Source organism: Crocodylus siamensis, chromosome 1, assembly GCF_052110815.1.
Source record: "Crocodylus siamensis isolate JL-2025a chromosome 1, ASM5211081v1, whole genome shotgun sequence".
Lineage (NCBI taxonomy): Eukaryota > Metazoa > Chordata > Crocodylia > Crocodylidae > Crocodylus > Crocodylus siamensis.
Genome location: NC_143395.1, coordinates 403,073,231 through 403,097,342, shown reverse-complemented (window position 1 = coordinate 403,097,342; position 24,112 = coordinate 403,073,231). Strand labels below are relative to the sequence as shown.

Here is a 24,112-nt window from a genome sequence, read left to right as displayed (position 1 = left end):
AACCAACCCATCCACCACCACTCTCTGGGTGCAGCCCATAAGCCAATTTTCTACCCACCAGACTGTGTAATAATCTACACTGCAACTGTTTAGTTTATTTATAAGAATTGGGTGTGACACTGTGTCAAAGGCCTTTTTTAAATCTAAGTAAATAACATCTGCCTCTATTTCTTCATCCAAGCTTTTTATGACCCAGTCATAAAATTAAACCAGGTTAGTCAGGCAGGATCTGTCCCCTATGAACCCATGCTGATTGTCACTTAGCATTATTTTACCTGCTGGTCCCCCACAAATGTGCTCCTTAAAAATTTTCTCAAAGGTCTTGCCAAGGATAGAGGTAAGGCTAACCAGCCTGTAGTCACCTGGTTCCTCCTTACTCCCCTTCTTGAAAATAGAGACCACATTAGCCCTTTTCCAATCCTCTGAGACCTGTCCTGAGCACCACGAGTGCTCAAACAGTTGTGCCAGCACATTCACTATGACTCCAGCTAATTCCCTAAGTACCCTAGGATGAAGATCGTGAGGGCCTGTTGACTTAAATACATTCAGCCCACCCAGGTGCCCCTTTACTAGGTCACTGTGAACAGTTGGTGGGTTGGTATCTATCCTGGGCTTATCTAAAGTCCCAATGGGATGCATATTTGCATTCATGTCCAAGAACACGGATGCAAAGAAATCATTTAGAAGCTCTGCTTTGGCCATCCTATCTGCTACCAGTTACCCTAGTTCATCCTGAAGGGGCCCTAAGTTACCCTGCACTTTCTTTTTGCTTCCTATGTACTTAGAGAATGACTTTTTGTTATCCTTAACTTTTGCTATCAGCCTAAGCTCTGTTTCTGCTTTGGCTCTTCTTAACTGTTTCCCTGCAAGCTCGAGCCAAGAGGGTATACTCCTCCTTGGTGGCTGCCCCCTGCTTCCACAGCCTGTAGGCCTCTTTTTCCCCCTCCTGGCTCTCTTGGATATCCCTGCTCAACCAAGAGGGTTTCTTTGCTTTTTTGCCCCCCTGTATGTGTACCGGGGTGGTCCTTTTCAGTGACTGCAGGACTAGTCCCTTGAGAAACACCCATCCTTCCTGGACTCCCATCTCTCCAAGGGTTTTACTAGTCAGTCCCTCCCTACCCAATCCCCTGAGCTTGTCAAAGTTGGCCTTCCTGAAGTCTAGCACTTCCACCCTACTAGTTATCTTCCCCACCTTTCTCCAGATAGTAAACCCTATCAATAGGTGGTCACTATCCCCTAGGTTATCTTGTACCTGCAGATCCTCCACCAAGTTGTGCCCTGTGGCCAGTACCAAGTCTAGTAAGGCATTTTCCCCAGTGGGAATGCATACCTCCTGTGATAGGTAAAGGTCCTTGTAAGGAGGTTAGAAACATATATGAACAGGCAGACCTGACTGCCTGTTTCTCCCAGCAGATGTCTTGGAAGTTAAAGTCACCCATGACAACCAGGTCCTTTGAGCACACTGCCTTGGAGAGCTGTCTTGAGAATTCTAGGTCTAACTTGTCCCCCTGGTGTGTAATAGACCCCCACTACCAAGTCCCTTTCTCCCCAACCCCCCTGTAATCTGACTCATAGTACCTGTATTTGCCCTTCTTCTTGGCCCAATTTAACTACAGATGTATATTGCTCTTTAACATAGAGAAAAACACCCCCACCCCACTTTTTCCTACACTGTCCTGTCTGTACAGCCTGTGGTGGGCCAGTAGGGAGCACTCCTGCATTGAGCCACCCACCTCACTGTGCCCGACCACCTTCCAGGCTCCGAGTGCCTCCCTGGGAGGCATGTCTGGCCGACTCTTTTCCTGAAGCACACCCACTGGCCTGGGGGTTCCACTGCCACCACCCAGGGCTGGGCTTGATTCTGGCTCTGTGCACCCTGGGAAACACAGTTCTAGTAGCCCACGAGGGTACTTATTTCAGGAACTTGGGATGCTTCTCTCAGTCAGAGGCACAAGTAGTGGTCTCCCTCAGTCAGCTGAACCAAGGGGACCCCAAGGCATAATCTATACCCACTCCCAGTAAGTCTCCCACATTAGGTACAAAGGAGAACTTTATTGGTTACAAGGGGTAGGGTTGGAATAGGGTACAGGGTAGAGCAATATTAGAGAAATCCCACAGAGCAAACTCCCATGGCTGGGTAGGTAGCCTTTGATCATGCATCTGAGTTACTGCAAGCTATATATCTAGTGAGATCTCAGGTAGCTTACTCACAAGTAACATCCAGGGGCAGGTGGAGATTCCCTTTGGAGGCAGGCAGTTTCTTGATCATGAGTTTTGAGAGAGAGCAAGTTTCAGATGGTTCAGCTCTTCTCTCTCTGAGTCTTGCTCATGGCTGCTGCCCCCTCCTCCTGGGCAGTCCTTAACTTATGTAGCCCTTGTGACTTCATTTACCTGGTCAAATGGAGGCCAGCACCTGCTGGCTGCCAGCCAACCAATGTGAAATGCATCACCAGTTGCTGGGCAGACTGGCAGGGAGCCAGGGACCCCAAGCCCCTGACCCAGGTATGTGATTCCAGTCATGTAGGCAGAGGGAACAGGTTTCCCCACTCCCTCAGGAATGTATCCAGCTCAGGTTACCTAAACAGATAGGGTAAGGGGTGTATCCTCTGCTAGGCCCTTCCTAACCAAATTGTCACTGAGCAGAATTTATGGGGAGAAACAGAGGTGGCCTTCTGTCACACAGCATGTAGCCCTCAATACCCACTGCCCAGTCATGGGTAGGATCCCACCAGGTTTCTGTTATACCAAACAGATTGAATACTTTATTTGCAAGCAAAAGCACAAGTTACTTTTGTTTGTTCCCCATGCTCCTAGCATTAGTATAGAGGAATCTAAGCCCCCCAGTAGCTGCCCATACTACTTCTCCATTCTGATGTTTAGCAGGGCCCTTGTTACTTACCTGGACTGTTCCAGTGCCTGGCTCAAGGTTCATTGTTCCTGGCCCATCTCTGTCTTCAACATCCCCATCCCCCGACGAACCTAGTTTAAAGCCCGGCATATGAGATCAGCCAACCTGTAAGAGAAGAGACTCTTACCTCTTGGAGAGAAATGTAGCCCATCTTGTCCAAAAAAGGCCTTATCCTTGAAGTAAAGGTTGTGGTCAAGGAATCGAAACCCCACACAATGGCACCAGCTCCAAAGCTGTGAATTGACCTCTCTAACACAGTTGCTGTGGTGGTGTCCTTGACCACTGACCAATAGGATGGATGAGAAGGCTACCTGTACCCCTGAACTTCTAGGCCTGGCTCCCAGCACCATGTAGTCACTCATGACTCTGCCCAGACTACTCCAGGCTGTGTCATTTGTTCCCACATGGCTGAGGACCATGGGATAGTAATCAGAGGGCCGAATCAGGTCTGGAATCCTCCTTGTGATGTCACAAATCTGGGCTCCAGACAGGCAGCATACCTCCCATACCATGGGATCTGGGCTGCAGATGGCTCCCTCCTTTCCTCTCAGGAGGGTGTTACCCACCACAATGACCAGACGTCTTCTCCTCCAGCTGCACACTTTCTCAGTTGGCTTGGTGGTGGCTGTAGGTGTGGCCTTCACTGCTGCACTCTCTGCCAGTGATGCCAGGGCCTCATATCTGTTCTCCAGCTGCACTGAAGGAGTTGCCTTGCCCTTGCGATGTCTAGCCCTTGAGGTGACTGTCTGTCATCCAGCCACATCGACTCCCTCCTGTGCCTCCTTCCCTCCAGGTGCATGAACCTGCAGAGGATGGAAGTACCCATCAATCTCCTCCTCAGTCACCCTGATGCCCCACAGCCCGCTCACCTCTGCCTGGAGTTCCCTCACCTGCCCCTTCAGGGCCTCAATCTGGGCATGTGGAACAAGTGAGGAGACTTCTTCCTCCTCCCCCCCCGCTACCCATGGGCCCTCAAGGACCTGCCAGGAAACCCCTGCAGGCAGGGGCCCGGGTGCCGCCAACCCACCCAATGGCTCCATCTGGGTGGAGGCCTCAGTGGAGCCCAAGGCAGAAGGCAGCATCAGGGCAGGATCCACGCCTGTGCTCCGAGTCGCCACCGGCATTAAAAAATTCCCTTACATACGCTCACCTGAAGACTGTCTGAAACCACTGACTGTGACGTATGGAGTCTCAGGCCCCTCCTGCCCTTCTCCCTGTGTGAACTCCCGTGGAAACTCCAGCACACTACTGAAGAGTGTGCCTGTTTGCCTGGCCTGTTCACCCAGCTTGGGAGCGCAGATCCTGCCTGGCTCAGCTATATGGAGACAGGAAGGGAAAAAAACCCTTCCCAATTCCCTTTAGCTGGCCCAGCCACTCCTTCCCCTTCCCTCCTTCCTGCCTTACCTAGATCCCACTCCTCTCAGTGGGGTCAGGGGGAGTTGAGGGCTCATGTGCACTGCTGCACACTTGTGCCTCCTCTGGCGTCCTGGCCTGATTGGAGGAAATTCAAATCTCCCACCCTTTTTAAAATGCCGATCAGCTGTTCTGCGCAGGTATGTCTTGCCCTGCACCTGCACAGAAGAGTCTGCTGGCAGCCTCTTCCCCTGAGGGGACTTCACCAGGGAGCCTCTTTCCCCCTGGGATCCCCACTAAGTGGCCCCCTCCTCCCCAAGGGCCCGCTGCCCTCCCCAGTAGTCCCTCATCCATGCCCACTCTCATGCAAACTCCAGTGCGCTCTTGAGGAGCAATCCTGTTTGCATGGGTGCCCACAGACCATGGTAAGTCAGACAGACAGGCACAGATAACAAAATAACAGACAGACAATAATAATTTGCATTGGTAACTTATTGGCAGTCCTTTCTGATGCTTGATGTATAACAAGTTTTTCTTCTGCAAAGCTCAGCGAAGTCAGGCACCCCTGATTAGCACTGTCTGAAGGATACTGGGAAGGACCCTGGTATTCAGTCTTAATTGACTTTTTACTTTTACTTAATTGAATCTGTACAGGTATCCAAATTAAGGGGCCAATATTAACTTTAGATACCAGTCCCCAGCCCAGTACTGCCCCCATTGTGGCCTCTTTCTTTGGGGTTTGGGCTGGCTGGGCTCCCTAGGCCACATAATCAGGGGGGTAAAGGCTGGTGGTCCCACATGTGCCCGGGAAAATATCAACAGTTCTGCCCTCAGGACAGAGAATCCGTCTGGTGACCCTGCTGGTGGTGCAGACTGCTCTATTTTTGGGCTTGCCCTTTTGGTAGGTGGGCAAGCTATCTATTTGCACCTTACTGAAACAGGCAGCGAACAAGTCTTTTCACATTTTTGCATGTGGAGTCTTGGCCCAGCCTTCCTTGGCTTTTTTCAACAATTTGGGAGGGTCAGGGGGTTTATTTTTTTGTCGAGGCCACTGCCATGGCCTTGGCAGTTTTTGTTGGCTTGGCAAACCTTGGCTTCTGCAAAACGGGTAAAAGTTGCATTAATTGCCGGATCGCATCTCTTACCAGGTGATTCACCGCCTCTTGCTCCAAGGCCAACAAGGCTGAGATGCATTCGGTTGGTGCTCATCAGCAAAACCTCTTCCACAACGATGCTGTCACAACTTCTGCATCGGCATGCGATTCCAAACTGCTGCACAAATGATTTCAGTTAGTGCTACGTGATACAAGCAGCAGACAGTTTCTTCTAAACTGGTCCACACCCGAGGGACAGAGTTAAGCTCTTCTTCCATATTACCATAATTGGCCTCAGTTGCCTGAAGCATGGCAGAAAACAAAGTAACATTTTCATCACCTCCTGCAAACTGATTTAACTGGAGCTCAGGGCACAGAATGATTTGTGCAGCTTTGGCTCTACTCACTGAAATTGCAAATGCCTCTTCACTATACATTTGAACTAGCCAATCTATTACTGGCTCTTCTGGCTTGAACTCATGCTGCTTTTGTATGTTTTTAATCTCAGCACGGGTAAAGAATGCAGCTCTGTTCGGGGATTCCTTCCTTGTGGCCCTGAATGAGTTATCATCATGGGAAAAACTTGGCTGAGTTCCTCCCTCTGGGCAGGGAAGGCCTTCCTCTGGGCAGGGATATATGGGGGTGGTTCAGCACCAGACTCATCATCAATCTTCTCCCCTCTATCGGTCTCCTCCCCTTGATCAGAGCTCAACTTCCGGTTTTTCTCCATACAGACACTGCTGCACCTTGTGGAAGGATGGCTCCACAGCCTGTGCTAACTGTGCCCTCTTCTGGAGGGAAGCAGCCACGTGCACAATCATAATTTTTCCTTCCCTCCATTCTAATGTTTCCAAGTGGCTCTGAGTGGCTTGCGCAGCCTTGCACACCATGCCGTTGGAATCATGTATGTCTTCTAACCATGCCTTTTCCCAGAGCAGGGCATTCTCTTTGGCCCTTAACCGCAGACATGTGGCCAGCAGCCACGACAAGCACACCTTCTTGGACTTACCCCGGGCAGCAGTAGCAAACCTAGCCCACTGATCAGGTATAGTTCCCAGGTCACTTCAGGCAGGTCTCAATCTATCCTTGTCCCACCCAGGATTCTCCATCCCTGTCACTTCCTTAAGCAAAGCCACCAATGGGGCCCGTGCAACTCCCTCCATTATGTCCTTTCTCTCCAGACCAGGGTCTCTCAATCCTGTTTGTGATGCTAATTTTTGTCTCAGCTGCCTGAAGAGAGTTCGGGATTGAGAGTGTGGTCAAGGGTAGAAAGGTAAGAAGAGTTTATTGACTTAACAAAAACATGACTACACACAAATAACAAAACAACAGACAGACAATAATAATTTGTGTTGACAACTTAGCAGTCCCCTCTGATGCCTGATGTATAACAAGTTTCTCTTCTGCAAAGCTCAGCAAAGTCAGGCGTCCCTGATCAGTGCTGTCTGAGGGGTACCAGGAAGGACCCTGCTATTGAGTCCTTGGACTCCTCGAGGTCCACAAGCCCACTGATCCGGGCCAGCAGCTAATCTTAAATCAGTACTTCTTTCACAGAGCTACATCTTCCTTCTAAATGATTTCCAGATGTGTCAGCCAATTTTTAATTTCTGAGCTATGCTGATAATTTACAGCTATTCCGATTTTTTTACTTCAACTGTCCTTAGACTGACTAATAGCAGTACAAGCCTCACATTCTTTTGATAAGGTTAATTTTAACTATGCCACAGAGTCTCACTACTTCCAGGCTTTGCTAAATTTACTAGGTCTTACTTTATACAAGACCTTACTACAACTTAAACTTTAATTATGCTCTTAGAAACAACAAATAGCTTAATATTTAAACAAATGACAGAAAAACACTTGGTCTAATCTTCATAGAGCCTTCAGCAAGCAACTTTATCACACAGAAATAATTTTCAGCTGTCGCAAGGGGGAGCAAGAGCTCACGTGCACTGCTGCACATATGTGCCTACCCTGGCCCTGGCCCATATCCCCTCCCTGCTTGTCTCAGCTGTGCTCCCCTGGTCCCTAGGTTCTCCCCCCACAGTATGCAGGGAGGTGGGAGGCAGTGCAAAACTTAATTGAGCAGCCTGTGCCTCTGCAGCTAGGCAAGCACAAGCCTCTCACACACTGAGGAATGCATCAATGCCAGGGGCAACGCCCTCCTCAGCTGCAGAGGGCAGGAATGTTTAGTGCAGCCACAGATAGCTCTCCAGGTGATAGCAGAGGTTGTAGGGCAGCAGGGGCTTGCCCACCATACCGCTGAAGTTCAGAGTCCCATGTCAGGTGTGCAGGTATACCCAGGGCACCGTGGTGATCAGCAGCAGCAGGGCATAGTGGGTATCATCTGTCAGTGGGTATCATAGTCAGGCACATCTGTCTAATCAAACAGCTCCTCACACTGGTCATGCACAACAGGGGCACACTTGGGGCACAGAGTGGCTCTGGGGTGGGGATGGCCCCAGGGAGCCCCACAGAGAGGCCCCCTGTGGGGAGGGCAGGGACACAGGCAGCTCTGCATCCCAGTCATCCAGGAGCCTCATGCACACCAAGCCTGGGCATCATGGGCTTGGCAGTGGCACAGGAGACAGGGTGGTCTGCTGAAGGAGAAGGGGGAAGAGTGGGTCTGGAGCCACAGCAGCAGGTGCTGCAAGGAGTCAGGTCCAACCCAGCCTGGGAAGAGGGCAGGGAAGGCAGGTTTCCTGCGGCCAGCACCCAGCAACCCGCTGGCCTCTAGGGAGCAAGAGGAGAATGCAAGGGGTGGGGGAGGGTTTGTCCAGCAGCTGCCTAAGCTGGGACCTCAGCCTGGGCCTGGGCCTGGGCCTGGGCCTGTCTGTCTGACTTACCATGGTCTGTGGGCACCCATGCATGCACAACTCCTGCTCCCTGATCCCAGGTCTGAGGCTCCAGGGGCAGCTCCTCCGGGGACGGCTCCTCCAGTGGTATCTTCAGGAGCTTAGAGCTACCACCCACTGGGGCAGCTCACCCAGCTTTTCTCAGCTCCGCTTTTCTTCTTGTCCCTCCCTGGTCTGGTCTCCCAGCTGAACATGCTGTTCTTTTATAGCCATCTGGGGCAACTCTCTGGATCACAAAAGATCCAATCAGTGTGAGGGGCAGCAAAAACCACACCAGGACATCTCCTCCTGGGAGTTCTGCCCCCAGACTGTAGATGCACCAATCAGAAGAAAGGGGACACCCTCTCCTGACTGGTGGAAGATATTTCAGCAGTGGCTCGGTGTTCTACTTGAGCCGACAAACTGTGCACAAGCTGCGCCAGGGCTGGTGCACCCACTACAACTGACTATAAAATGTAAAGGAGTTGTCAGAGACTGAAAGGAAGAGATGAAAAGAACACAAGACTTCCCTCTGCGGACATTGACTTTGGTTAAGGGAGCATTATTGATGGAAGATAATTACATGTCTTTATATATAACTTAGGGAACTGGCTGTTTCTTAAAATATTAAATTTGTTACTTAAGTTAGATTTAATACTAAATGAAGTTTATCAAAAAGATGAAAAAATAATCAGGCCTTTTGGGACCTGAAATAGTTCAGCATCTTGGAAGACCATGGTCCCAGTACTGTAAATGATGCTGAAGATAAGAGCTTGATATTAAGTTTGTAGCCCAGTCTACCTATTGTAGCGCACTAGGCACATCTACATGAGATGCTACACGATGCTGACATGAACCATGATGCCAACGCTACTGTGCAGTAGCATCGGAATTGAAGCATGCAATGCTGGGACTGTGCAATAACGGCAGTTACTGCGCAGTCATTTAGTACTTCCTTAAGTAACAGCTGCTCAGTCCACCACACATGTAGGTGCACCCACTCTGCACTATATATGCTGTCCACAATCGTCAGTCAGAGAGGGCATTGTGTTTCATTTTAATTGTAGCATGAATATTACTGTAATGACATGACAATTATCTGTGATTCTCCCATTGATGTGCCAGACTTAGATGTGATTAGAAAGATGATTTTTATAAGAGTGTGCATGTGAATCTTTCTGCAAGTTTGTTTAGAAAAGGCAAATAGATATTTAAAGATATGTCCACCCGATTTTTTTATAAACTTCTTTTCCATCTTTATGCAGTGCTTTTTGTCATTTCAGAGATGTACTTTTTTCTTAGAAATGGAAATGGGGAAAGAATGATTGGAATTGTTTTTCTAGCAATCAAAAGGTAGTTATAATAATATGATTCAGACAGCTGCATCATATTCAAATGTCATTTAGGCAATGTTATTAACTCTGTTTTTATAATAGCTCAAGGGGGGAGATTATCATAGAGTAATTCAATCACAAAGAACAGGTCTCTTAACTCCTCTAAGAGCAAATCTGTAGTATTGATCTGCAGAACAAGAAGCAAACAATGAGAAAAGCAGAGCAATCATCATGCAGCATGGAATATTACCGGGATTGCCTCAGATACCTTACATGTAAAGCTAGCCTTTTGTGTTTAAGGGAGCAGCTTATATGGAGCCTGATTTATAGCCTATGGAAGTCCATTTGAATCAGTAAGCTTTGAAGGCCTGCATGGAAGCACAGGGGGACTGGACATCAGGAGATCTGGATTTGAATTCTGTTTTACCTTTCTGACCCTCTTTACCTTATTAGGTAAATCATAATAGTTTTCTCATCTATAAGAGTGGAGTGTGGGTAGGATTTTAAGGGCAGCTAAGGTAATTAGGTTCAGATTCAATATTGTTCTTGGAGGTATTTAAACAGGACATAGATAGAATGTAGGTGCCTATGTTATGAAAGCAATCTAGATCACCTTGGTACAGTGCCAAAGAAACTCTTAGGTACCCAAATTCATTTGGTGTCTCCATTTCGACCTGAAAAGTTCCCTATATGCTTTGAATTAAGATTGTGCTTATTCTCAGAAGCAATCCAAATCAGATACCTGGATCCTGCCTAGAATCTGTAACAATCCTCTTCTGAACTGGCAGGTTCCTAAATGCTTCCTAAATACCTAGGTCTTTATTTCTTTGCAAAGCAAGCCTCACACCAATGATACCAAGCACACTTGATGATTTTCAGTCTTGGACATGACCACTTGTAGTTGTGCCCACATACTGCACAATAGCCTTGTACTCAGAGCACTTGCCCAGGATATTGGAATTGTTCTAGGCTTTGGGCTCCAGGCCCTTCTCAGCCTGAGAAAGTCTCAAACCTACACCTTCAACCTTACAGGAAGCTACCCTAATAACTAGGCCATACAATAGTCTGGGGAAGGGGACCTTCTACACCTCCTGTGGAAGCTGAGCCACTGGGCACCCACGAAGGTAAGATTCATTGAGCCAGAAAGAGACTGTCACTGAGTTAAGACTACATGAACGTGGTTTCAAGTCCCTTCTTCTAGGCCTGTTTATGCATTTGACCTTAGAACAGGAACATCAACTATAGGTCCTATCGACCAAAGCCGGCCTGTAGATTTGCTTCATCTATCTGACAGGGCTCCTGATGGGCCAGCAAACTTAGAAGCAGGGCTACCATGGAGGTAGTCTCTGTCATAGACTCCAAGGCACTATGGTCCCATTGGCAGCAGGGGCCGAGGGTGGTGAGACAATCCTGTTCTCCCCGCTGCCATTTGGGTAACTTCCATATGGCCTGCTGCTGCTTAGCCTGCCATCAGCTCCACTGCGGGCCCCACAGCCACCTCTGCTGGTGCCATGTCCAGATCCAGCCTGGGAGCAGGCCAAGTTTGATATTCCTGCTTTAGACAGTTATTGCTTAAAACTACAAGTATCCATGATAGTGGAGACCACAGCCCATGACTCTCCCCTCCCTGTCTTTCCAAGTGCTACTAGAGTAAGGTGATCAGAGCCACCCTGGGTGCTGACCTGAGACCTAGGGGGAAGAGAGGACAGGTATAGAAAAAATGGCTTTCATTACAGACTTGCAATTATGCCAGTGGCATGACAACCAGAAGTTGCCAGTGCCAGGGTCTGCAGAAGCTGTCCTGGGTGCCCAGCCACCTTGTTATACCACTGGAGCACCCAGAAATCCCCTACAACTACAGATGCTTAGCACCTTTGCCAATCATGTAGACTTTAGTTAGGAGTATGGATTTAATAGTTTAACTGTGTGCACAGTTTGCCCCATGTTTATTAGCCTTGTTTTATAAAGCCTTGAACACTATGCGCAATATCCCCCTGAAACCATCTGTATTTGTAATGGATCTTTGTACATTTCTGAGTTAATATTCCCAAGGGAATCTTTGTTCTCATGAAATCACTTTGTATGCATGGAGACTCCTTTAAAAGGTGTTTTGTCACTCTAAATTGTCATCACCCTTGGCCCTGATGGCAAGAACTAATTAGTTAATTGGGACAATTAAAGGTGCACCTGGGTTATAAATATACCTTTTCTGTGGCACAGGAGCATATTATTGATTCCAGGAATGAGTTTTCTAATGGCTGATAACAGTAAAGAACCTGAAGTGTGGAAACAAAAAAGAGAAACAGAGAAAACAAGGGAGCATGGATATTCACTTAGAGATACAATGTGATTTCTCTGTAATGGCATCGGTTTCAGTGTGAAACTTTAAAGGTCTGTTTCAGAGCCTGTGTTTTCTCCCATTTAATGAGACTGTGTTGAAGTTAGGCCTGTGTTTGGTCTGGATTCCTAAGTAATTTTACTGGAGTTTTGTAATATGAAGTTTTAATTAGAATAATATATTGGATATTAGTCTTTGGATCCTGGGATTAACTTGATGGGTTTTTGTTATTGAAGCCAGTCTTGATTTGCTCTTAGATTGTATGTCTGGTAACTGTTTTAGTTTGAAATTTTAACAGGCTAAACCTGATACTGACCCTGATTACACTGATGCTATCTTGGGGTCATTTCACAGGTTGATGTAAACTTGGTCTTAGATACAGAGATCTGCTGATATGAGGCAACATACAGTTTTAGGGTCAAAGTGTTTGTACATGTATATACTGTTCTGATTACCCTTTCACTCAGCCAGCTTTATACTGATGTTAGTCCACTAATAAGTATATATCACTGGAAGAAGAATCAGAGAGAAGACTCAGGCCCAGATACCATATATAGTCCAAGTATCCATTTGACTAACTGCAGAATCATTTCCTGACATGTATTCATCATGGATTTCTTTCTAACATGTAACCTGAACTGTGGCCACTAATCAGATTCTATAGACTAGGACAGATGAAAGCCATGTACAGATAACGTAAACTCCCAGACCAAAGTAACTTTGATTCTGAACAAATTAGGAGCAAGACTATACTGGGATAAGTATTATCTGTCTGCTGTTTGCTTGAGGAAACAGGCTAACACTCACTTTCTCACTGCCTTGTGGTAGCTGCATGCAGACCCCTTGACATAGCCGCACATGTATCCACTCTGGATTATGGTGTTATTTACAGTAGTGAACAACCCAATGTAAATTACACAAATGTAAATGTGTCATCTCTCTAGGCTAAGAGAACTTCTATTAATTAGATTTGCATCAGTATCATAAACTTTTTTCATGTTCTGCTTGTTTTAACAATCTGTGCATATGTTACAATGCAAGCTTGCTGTCAGGAATGGTAGCTGAAATAGTGAATTTTAAGTAACTATCATTGAACATTCACAAATACTGATTTTTTATTCAGGAATGTTCTCACTAGAAAACTGCTGCTAACAGTTAAACTCAGCCCAGCGGAGAACAGAAATATACCATGCAACCTATGTCTGCAATCAGAACAACTCTAATTATGAATGCTAAATGCTAATAACAAATTGTTACCACATGATCTATGGACCAAAAACTTATTCACAGAGATGAATCTGCAAATAAACAAACACATTGGGAACGAACCCTTTTGCCTACAGACAATCTGCAAGCCCTATGAAAGAAAATTCAGCCACTTTCTTGCTGTGTGTTTATCTCTGGGTTATACATTCATGTTCATCATTGTAGTACCTGAATGTTTTCCATGTAAAAACCAAATGCAGTAGCAGATTTCCTAACTGATTTCTCCCTTACAGGGTCAAAACACTAGGATAGGGATCAAGTGACTTCTAATACGTTCCTTCCTTCCTGTCCATTTTATCTCCTATTTTTGTTGGTCAGGGCTTAAAATTAGAAAGGAGTGCCAGTGTAATGATTGTCATCAATATCATGGAAGATATCATGAAAAGAAATTATTTTATAGAATTTTCTAAACATTCCCCAAAAGCATCTACATGCATGTAGATGTACTCTGGAAGTTTGTTCTGTAGCTGGAACTTGTTTAGAGAGAAAACTGTGCCCCTAGCTGGTACATGCTTCATCCTGGGCTTTGTGACTTGCATTCACCTAGAGGAATACAGATTTATAGGCTAGGGACAGAAATGACACACAAACCAGTAAAAGTGTTTGGAAACCACTCCAGTTCTGTAACACAACAGAAGTTCAGTGCACATAAACCACTTTCAAGATGGCCAAAACTGGTATAAGATAAAGCTGGGTGGATGCAGTATCAGACTTAACTGATTTAGGTTAAAACAATTTACTCAACTTCTGTCCCAGATTCCCTCCAGAATCAAGTTAACTCACAGTTCCCAGCATCCCAGGTTGCTTCGTACCACACCTTCAACCCCTTTCCCCCCCCTCCCCTTGCAGGGTGGGCAGGCTAATCTTGGCCCAAGTTGTCTGCTTCAGCTAGGAAAAGGGGAATGCTGTATCACCTCCTGGCTTCTGGCCTGGGCCACTAAAGGCATGTGGTTGCATTTCCAGAATCAAAAGTGAATGTCTGCTCACTGGTTTATTGGTTCAATCTATGGAGCTTAGACTAACCTGTGAAGATTGAATTGATTCCACCTTTGGCTTTTTGACTGTCTGTACTTAGCCATACAGTCATAGAGAAGTAAGGCTAGAAGAGACCTCAAGAGATCTCTAGAGTAACCACCTGCCTGAGACAGGATCATCTCTACCCAAATTATCCTATACATATCTATTATCTAACCTCGTAGCAAAACCAGAGCCAACCATGACATAGCACAAGACCCAACACCCTAACCTGCCCCAGGTCAAGCAGGGTAACCATGGCAACCAACATCCTGTTTCTATAAAAGGTTGTTAATACATGCTCAAGAGATCCTAGGTAGAAAGCTGTGTCCACTACTACAGAGAGGGTAACCCCCCCTCCCCACACACACACAGTCTATATTGGCACAACCCTGCATGCATGCCCCGGCATGCAGCAAAGGTACCTGGGTGGAGTAGAGGAGGTGGGGGCCAACATCTGTGCTGGCCTCAGCAGCCTTACCTGTGGCCCTGAGGGTCTCTCAGGGCAGCAGTGGTGCTAAGCCAGTTGCTTGGAGCCTGGCCAGCAGCTGGAGCACAGCTCCGGCTGGCTAGGCTCCAGTTTCCTGTGGCACATGCTGCTGCTACGTGTGCTATGCTGCTTTTTTTAGTGACAGGTTTTTCTTGACACCAGGATCTCCCAGTGTCAAAAAACTTGCTGTGTTGTTAATTAGTAGTGCAGTGAATGCTTGCATGTGTGCGGTATACAGTTTTCGGTGCCTCAAACTGCTTTTGAGATGTTACAAACTGCATGTACACACTTGTGGGGATGTGCCTCTTGGGTGCCTCCCAGTTCAACTTTTCAATGATTCTGGATTCGTGGCCACATAAGGAAACTGCCCTGGGAGGGAGGGCGGGAGCTGTGGGTTCTGGCCCCTGCTCTCACCTTCCCAGTGCTGTTTATGCATTTTATAAAGGGCTACATAATGCCAAATGCATAAAGACATTGGATGAAAGGGCAAGAACCCAGAGCACCTTCTCTTACAAGAAAATGTCTCCATTACTGGGTTACAAAGTCAGGCTGTCTCTTATCTGCTCCCCTTTTAACCACAATGGCTTTTATGGTTTGTAAGCCAAGCTCAGAAATTTTAGTGGCATTCATCTGTAATTCTTAGATTATGGTGATTGGGAAACTGCATAGATCATGTAGAATTGGTTCTGGTTTGGGGGTTAGTTGAGTAATCTTGTTGAGTCAGGACTAACAGAAACTATTTCTGTGCATTTTCTCCACTGAATCATTGTATCATTTTGGGTAGCAAGTCTTTGGCATAGATCCCACTTTATGATATGTATGAGTGGACTGCTGTGACTACGTAGAGCCCTGTCAGCTTCAATAATAGAAAAGGATTCTACTACAAACTATCCATGACTAATAGGTATGGCAGACATTCCCAAATTGTTTTTCCATCAGTTTAGTTTAGCATAATTGTCTTTCTGGGTTGTACTTTCAGGACAAGCTTTATCCTTAACTGAAAAACAAACTTGGACTGGCATCAAACCAATGAGGCTATCACCAAAAGTCATTGCTATAGGTCTTAGTTATTCCAGTCATTGGGAAAAGAATCCGCTGTGAGTTTTTGTGATAGTTTTCAGTTCCTAAAATTTTTATTGTGTGACCCTTGCTTATGTAATAGAGATAAAAAGGACTAAAGATCTTAGTTTCATAGTTTCATAGTTTGCAGGGTTGGAAGGGACCTGAGCAGATCATCAAGTCTCACCCTCTACCATGGCAGGAAAGAGTACTGGGGTCAAACAACCCCAGCAGGGTGATTGTCTAGCCTTGTCTTAAAGACCCCCAGGGTAGGAGCCAGCACCACATCTCTTGGAAGCTGGTTCCAGATCCTAGCCGCCCTGACCGTGAAGTAGCACCTCCTGATGATGTGTGTCCTAAATCTACCCTCTTCCAGCTTGTGACTGTTATTCCTAGTCACTCCTGGTGGTGCTCGGGGGGAAGAGGGACTCCCCCAATACCTGCTGGTCCACCCTGACCATTTTGCAAATGGCCACTAGATCCCCCCTCAGCCTTCTCTTGTGGAGGCTGAACAGGTTCAGGTCCGGTAGCCTCTCCTCATAGGGCCTGCCCTGCTGCCTCCGATCATGCAAGTGGCCTCCTCTGGACCCTCTCCATGTTGTCCACATCCCTCCTGAAGTGCAGCACCCAGAACTGTGGCCTGACGAGTGTTGCATAGAGGGGGAGGTTCATCTCCTTGGACCTTCTTGGGATATATCTGTGGATGCATGACAAGGTGTGGTTGGCCTTCCTGACTGCGTCCCCACACTGTCAGCCCATGTTCATGTTGGCATCAATAATGACTCCAAGATCCTTTTCTGCCTCTGCAGTGATAAGAAAGGACTTCCTCAGCCTGTAGATATGGTGCTGGTTCTTCCTCCCCAGGTGCAGCACCTTGCACTTGTCAGTGTTGAATCCCATCCTGTTCTCATCCGCCCACCTCTGTAACCTGTCTGGGTCCGATTGCAGCCTATTCCTTCCTTCTAACGTGCCCACTTCTCCCCACATCTTAGTGTCGTCTGTGAATTTGAACAGGATGCTTTTTATCCCCTCATCCAAGTCACTGATGAATATGTTGAACAGTGCAGGCCCGAGGACCGAATCTTGGGGGACCCCACTGCCCACATCCCTCCAGGTCGAAAATGACCCGTCCACCACCACTCTCTGGGTGCAGCCCTCCAGCCAGGTGGCAACCCATTTAATTGTATAGGTATTGACACCACAGTCCCCCAGGTTTTTAATGAGAATGGGGTGAGAGACAGTGTTGCAGGCCTTCCTAAAGTCCACAAAGACTACATCCACTGCTACCCCTGCATCTAAGGATTTGGTGATCTGGTAGTAGAAGGTCACCAGGTTGGTCTGACAGGACCTGCCGCTAATGAACCCGTGTTGATTGTCCCTGAGCATAATCTCCCCTGCTGGCCCCTTGCGGTCATGTGCCAGGATAACGCTCTCAAAAAGCTTTCCCAGGACCAAGGTAAGACTGACTGGCCTATAGTTTCCTGTGTCTTCCTTCCTCCCTTTTTTAAAACTGGGAACCACACTGGCCCTTTTCCAGTCCTCTGGCACTACACCAGAGCACCATGAGCACTCATAAAGCCATGCCAGGGTTCTCGCAATGACTTCTGCTAATTCCCTCAGCACTCTGGGGTGGAGGTCATCAGGACCTGCTGATTTAAATACGTCCCATCCCTCTAGAATTCCCTCCTGTTCAAAGAGTTTAAAGATAGCGAAAAGACTCCTATTGCTTTCAGTGGGCTTTTCAGGCCATATTGCAGGTGTCTAAATCCATTCCTTTTGAGACCAGCTAAACAAGAACATTTTAAATATGGTCTTACATCACACAATAACGTTTTTGTCATTGGCTATTTCTTCAAGTATAAAGGTTTCTAAAATATGACCAGTGATTTCAGAAATAGTGATGGTATGGCAGGTCTGCATTTGATTAAACTGTAAAAGCCATAAATAGTTCTTCAGCATTTTAAACATTTAAAAAGACAGTTTAACAGCATCTAAAAATAATGTTCCCATTTTTATTACAAATTATATATCTTGAACGTTGAAATAAGGAGGGGCCAGGGGAAGTAAATAACTGTTAAAGCCCTTCCACCAACAATTTAAACAATGATTTGAGTAGGGCTAATTAGTTGTGGTTAAATATCTGAGGCTGATTATACAACTTAAAGCACCCCATGAAAATTCATAGTTTCATAGTTAGTTTCATAGTTAGTAGGGTCGGAAGGGACCTGAGCAGATCATCAAGTCTGACCCCCTGCCATGGCAGGAAAGAGTACTGGGGTCAAACAACCCCAGCAAGGTGATTGTCTAGCCTTGTCTTACAGACAACCAGGGTAGGAGCCTGCACCACTTCGCTTGGAAGTCGGTTCCAGATCCTAGCCACCCTGACAGTGAAGTCACGCCTCCTGATGTCTAATCTGAATTTACCCTCTACCAGCTTGTGACCATTATTTCTATTCACTCCTGGCAGTGCTTGGGGGAACATGGACTCCCCCAATGCCTGCTGGTCTCCACTGACTAGTTTGTAACAGGCCACTAGATCCCCCCTCAGCCTTCTCTTGTGGAGGCTGAACAGGTTCTGGTCCCGTAGCGTCTCCTCGTACGGCCTGCCTTGCTGCCCCCGATCATTTGGGTGGCCCTCCTCTGGGCCCTCTCCATGTTGGCCAAATCCCTCTTGAAGTGCGGCACCCAGAATTGTACAATGATTGGGTAAAAACAACTTTGTCTCTTCATTTTCTGGTTGTGCTTTCATTATTAATAAAGAGGTGTGAGTAGTTGTAATATTGTCAGGAAGTTCCACTAGTATGTACTGTTTGCAGAATATAAGCTGTAATGGCAGCCATGCAAGATACATATTGGGTACCCTTGAGGCTCAGTAGAAAAGTAGACCATATGGCTGCAGCTGAGGTGGGTGTGAAAAGCCATCAGCCTTGAGCTGCATTGATCCTCTTTGATAAAAATGTTGGAAACGCAAGGACTTTTGGTGAGAACTGTAATCAGCTGAACACTCCAAATCCTAAGGTGGCTTGCTTTCTGCGTAGTTCCTGCTGTCAATAAATCAATTAACAGTTTGCTGTTCATTCTGTGGCCACAATCATGGTGCTAGGTGTCCTGATTACCAAGCAAGCATATACCCTGGTAGATGAGTGGTGTGAAAATGCCTTAAAGGAATTTACATAAAATACATACTGAGCATAGCACCTGGATTCAGTGTTTGTGAGATGCTAACATGAATGGAAGTGAATAGGGAATTTTTATTTGATAAAGTTGTTTGTATACTCTGCACCGGTGAACAAGGTGCAGGCAGTGGAGTATATAAAGCCTTCCATGTACATAATGTATCTATTTAATTTAAATACTGCTTCTTATTCCCTTTAGCACTACAATGTCAATAAAAACCTGGGATGAAATTCTGGACTTGGTGAAACCACTAATAGAACTCTTATGACTTCCTTGAAACTACAATTCTACCCCTGAATTATATTTTGGTTGCATTAGCCACAGAATTGTACACAAAGTTCCAAGTTTTGTGTCACATATGTGTAGCCCTTTTGAAGATGATGGAATCTCAAAGGTGTATCTGACAGCAAAAATTAATCTGCACATTTTTGGTTTACAATCTCCAAAACACATAACTTGATAACAGAAGGAAAACAAATGGGAGTGTGGGGCTATTGGTCAACAACTCAGGGTAGCTAGTCACCAGCACTCAGGATAAAACTGAACTCCTGAATGACTGCTTTGGTCTTTCACCAGGCCAAGCAGAGAATCGTGCCAGCTAGGGTACAGAATGAGCAGGGTTCAAATGACTGCCTTCCTACTATTGCTGTGTAACAGGTGTATGAACAATCAAAGAAACTGGACATATATAAGTCAGCAGAACCAGATGAACTTCATCCAAGAATACTGAAGGAGTTGGCCAAAGTAATCACGGAACCCCTGGCAAATCTCTTCCAAAACTCATGGCACTTCAGTGAGGTCCCCAAGGACTGGAAAAGGGTCATCTTCAAGAAGGGGAGGAGAGAATACCCTTTTCCAGGATTTTCCCTGGAATAGAAGTTAGGCTAACTTCTATTAGCCTAACTTCTATTCCAGGGAAAATCCTGACAAAATTCATTAAGGAGTCTTTGTGCGATAGGCTTGCAGAAAGTAGGATTCTGAATGACAGCCAGCATGGCTTACCAAACTCATCTCCTTTTACAGTTAGGTGACTCGCCACCTGGATAAGAGAGAGGAGGTTGACATTATATACCTTGACTTCCAAAAAGCTTTCAGTCTGCGATTCCACAATGTTCTCATGAGAAAATTGGAAGACTGTGGGCTTAACTGCGAGACAGTCAAGTGGGTAGGAAACTGGCTGTGGGGTAGGAGCCAGAGAGTTCTAATGAATGGATCTGTGTCATCTTGGTGGGAAGTGGCCAGTGGTGTCCCGCAGGGGTCAGTGCTTAGTCCAGTGCTATTCAACATTTTCATCAGTGATTTGGATGTGGGGGTCAAGAGTTCACTGGCCAAATTCACAGATGACACCAAGTTATGGGGAAGTGTGGTCATGCTTGACAGTAGGCTGCATATACAGGTGGACCTAAACAGGCTTGCAAGTTGGGCAGACCAGAATCAAATGAAGTTCAATGTTGAGAAATGTAAAGTGCTGCACCTTGGGATGAACAATTCTCTGCACACTTACAGGCTTGACAATGCCAACCTGATCAGTACTATGAATGAAAGGGACCTGGGGGTAATAATAGACTGCAGTATGAACATGAGCCAGCAGCACAACACTGTAGTCAGCAGGGCTAACAATACCCTGGAATGCATCGATTGATGCATCTCCAGCAAAACAAAAGAAGTAATTCTCCCACTCTACATGGCATTCATAAGACCACAGCAGGAGTACTGAGTCCAGTTCTGGGCGTTGCAATTTAACAAGGATGTGGTAAAGCTTGAGAGAGTCCAGAGAAGGGCAACCTGTATGATCAGAGACGTGCAAGGAAAGCCATATGAGGAAAGGCTGAAGGATCTGGGACTCTTCAGCCTGAAAAAAGAAGGCTAAGAGGGAACTTGGTAGCAGCTTACTGCTATATCAGAGGCATACATCAAGGGCACAGTGAACAACTGTTCACCAAGGTGCCTTTGGGGAATACTAGGAGTAATGGTCACAAACTCCTGGATGACCATTTAAGGCTCAACATTAGGAAAAAATACTTCACAACTAGGGTGTCCAGACTGTAGAATAAGCTCCTCCCAAAGTTAGTGCAATTGCCTACCGTGGAAATCTTCAAGAGGAGACTGGACAGTCACCTTGCTGGGGTCACCTGACTCCAGTTGTCTGTCCTGCTTGGTGCAGGAGGCTGGACCCAATGATCTTCTGAGGTCTCTTCCAGCCTTACAATCTATGAATCTATGAATGTTAAGCTAAATTTGCTGAGACACTGTAAAAAAAGAAAATAAATAATAAAAAAATGGGTGTTACTGTACATATACCTAACTTAATCTGGAAGTCAGAGAGCAGTACATACCTGAAATTGTGCAAGGCAGTTTTTTTCATTACAGTCTAAAGCTACATGTTAGTGGAACAGTTTCACATAAATTTAATTCCTTCCATATGCAAGAAGCCCAGCTGATGAAGTTGAACTGGCCAAGATGGATATTGACAAAGTACTTGACCATTCAACTGATGAACAATGTTTCTTGTTAATTATTAAGAAAAAGGATGTCAGTAGGTTTAATACAGATCCCAAATATCATACTTGGAAATATATATACAGTTGCAAAGAAGCCATTTGTGTGTTAGACTTTACTCTACTACACTCTGGGTGTGTTTACACATGCATTTGATTTTTTCATAGATTTTCATAGATTTTTTTTCATAGACATTAGGGCTGGAAGGGACCTCGGGAGATCATCGAGTCCAGCCCCCTGCCCAAAGGGCAGGAAGTCAGCTGGGGTCATAGGATCTCAGCAAGATAAGCATCCAATTTACTCTTGAAGGTGTTCAGTGTAGGTGCTTGAACCACCTCCGCTGGCAGACTGTTCCAGACCTTGGGGGTTTGGACAGTAAAGAAATTCTTCCTTATGTCCAGCCTGAAACGGTCTTGCAGGAGTTTGTGATCATTCAACCTTGTCATCCCTTGGGGCGCTCTGGTGAACAAACGTTCCCCCAGATCCTGGTGGTCACCCCTGATAAACTTATAGGTGGCCATCAGATCACCCCTGAGCCTGTGCTTTTCCAGGTTAAAGAGTCCCATGGCTCTCAGCCTGTCATCATAAGATCTGTTTTCCTGACCTCTGATCATGTGCATGGCTCTCCTCTGGACTCTCTCAAGCATCTTTAGTTCCAGGAGGTTGGTGAAAGAAACCTCTGGGGCAGAACCGTGCCGCTCCGAGCGGCAGCGTCCACGTTCGGTGCCCCGGTGCCTTGTCAACCGGGGGCCCGATCCTGGCGGGGCCGGGCTGGGCGGGAGTTCCAGGAGCCCGGGCATGATTCTGGCCTCATCCTGCTGACCTGCCCCGGAGCCGGGCAGGCTGGGGGCGGCTGCGAGGGCCCCGGCAAGCATGCGGGGCCCTGGGGTCAGAGCCCAGTGACCCCGGGAAGGGGTGGCTGGCCCGGGCCGAGGCAGCAGGGACCCGGGCAGCCCTCCGCAAGTATATGTCAACCCGGAGCTCGCAGGGGGACCACGCCAGCAGCGAGGCCGAGCGGGAGTTCCAGGAGCCCGGGCACGATTCCGGCTTCGCCCCAGTGACCTGTACGGAGGTCTGGCGGGCTGCGTTGCTGGCTCAAGGGCCACGGAGTTAGCATCAGGTTGACCTTGTGTCCCACCCAGGACTTAGAAAAATTTCGAGCCAGCGTGCGCCCGGAAGTCCCTATGAGGTCGTTTTTGAACGCGGCATCCGACCCTTTGATCCAGGAGGGCGGACACTTTGGGTGGTTTGCCCCGGTGGCGGGGCCGGGTGCCACCACCTCAAAACTTCTAGGAAACGTCCATGGAGATTTTCAGGGACACTTTTTTGGGACCTTAATTGCCCATCTTTAGTTCTAGGAGTAGTTTACTCGTGAGTAAGCTGCTTGGAAGTAAATGCTCCTGGACAGATATCTACATGTGCAGGGAAGAGGGGGAAGATTTTCTGCTCCTAGCAGCAAACAGCACCCACTTCCTGGGGCCCTGCCACAGGCTACTACTACCACCAGGGGGAACTGGAGGCTCTGGCTAAGGACCGCCTGTGGGGATGCCAATTACCTAATTAATCCAGAGGATTGTTAATCCTCTGTGACCCACAAGTAGTTAGGTTTGGGCATTAAAGTAAGTTAATTTCTCTGAGCATTGATCTACTGCCCGACCCCACTCAGAGTTAGAAAGAGTAGCTACACACTACAACACAGATAGGTTGAACAATATAAGATGTATTACACAACAAAACCCACACAACTACCCGATACAATATTCCTGTAACACCTGAGCCACAACACAATAAAATACACCTAATGGGACAATAACCCTACCCACATCCCAAACCCAATGTCCCTGGTCACACAACCAATCAACTACACATTACAATGAGCTTCAGTCACTACACAGTTAACTGCTATGCAACTTTATAGAAAACCCAGAAACCACAGATGGCAGCAAGAACACCTTGCACCTAGTCAGCAGGAGAAAACCTCTGACAGTCCCTAAGGATTTCTATCTTTTCCCTGTTTAGGTACTCAGCACCTCAAATAGGGAAAGCATGATACTTTACCCAACTGCAGCTTTCCAACAACCAGGTCACAGCAAGGAACCTTCACTCAGTAAACTCCCACACCCTGAGAACCCGGAGTCAGAACTCTCCAGCCAGAGTGGGACCGAGCCCATAGCCTGAGACCCTGCTGACTGTTCCAGACAGGATTTATAGTCTTCTAATCATGCCACCTGTCAGTCATCCAGTGGTCCAATGATTGCCCTTTTCACAATACCCAATCAAATTCAAACATGGGCAATACTTAAAAGGACCAATCAATTCAAACTATTTCAACTCAATACAAGCAACATTATCGTAACTGCACTACCATTATACACTATGCATGCCCAGACCTTAAAAGTAGATCATGACTTCATCAAGTTTGAGAGTTCAAACCCTTAAGAAACTTCTCACCTCTAGTCATATGGCGCACATGTAGACTTTCACTGTTCTACATAGTCTAAGTTGCCTATGGCCGGAGACCACCTTGAAATGGTAGCCCCGTTCCCTGCTCCCCACACCACATTCCACTCCCTGGCCAGTCACTTCTTTGGCCAGGAGCAGTGTGCAGAGTGTGGGGGCAGCATACAGCAGCTCTGTCACTACAGCCTATGCCTCCCCATGCCATGGCTGCTCCAGCCCCTGGCAGTGATGTCCAGCATCCTCAGCTCCTGCTGGCCCACCGCAGTGACTGCCATCTGGAACACTG

General features: G+C 46.8%; 1 long non-coding RNA gene across 1 annotated transcript; it reads right to left on the bottom strand.

Annotated features, from left to right (window-relative positions):
- Window positions 1–2,904: 2,904 nt before the first annotated feature.
- Window positions 2,905–5,521, bottom strand: LOC149875333 (uncharacterized). The gene is made up of 3 exons (XR_016440023.1): window positions 5,407–5,521; window positions 3,475–3,711; window positions 2,905–3,013 (listed from the first exon to the last, which is right to left on the bottom strand). It is a non-coding gene; the product is annotated as an uncharacterized LOC149875333 (long non-coding RNA).
- Between the last annotated feature and the right edge of the window lie 18,591 nt (window positions 5,522–24,112).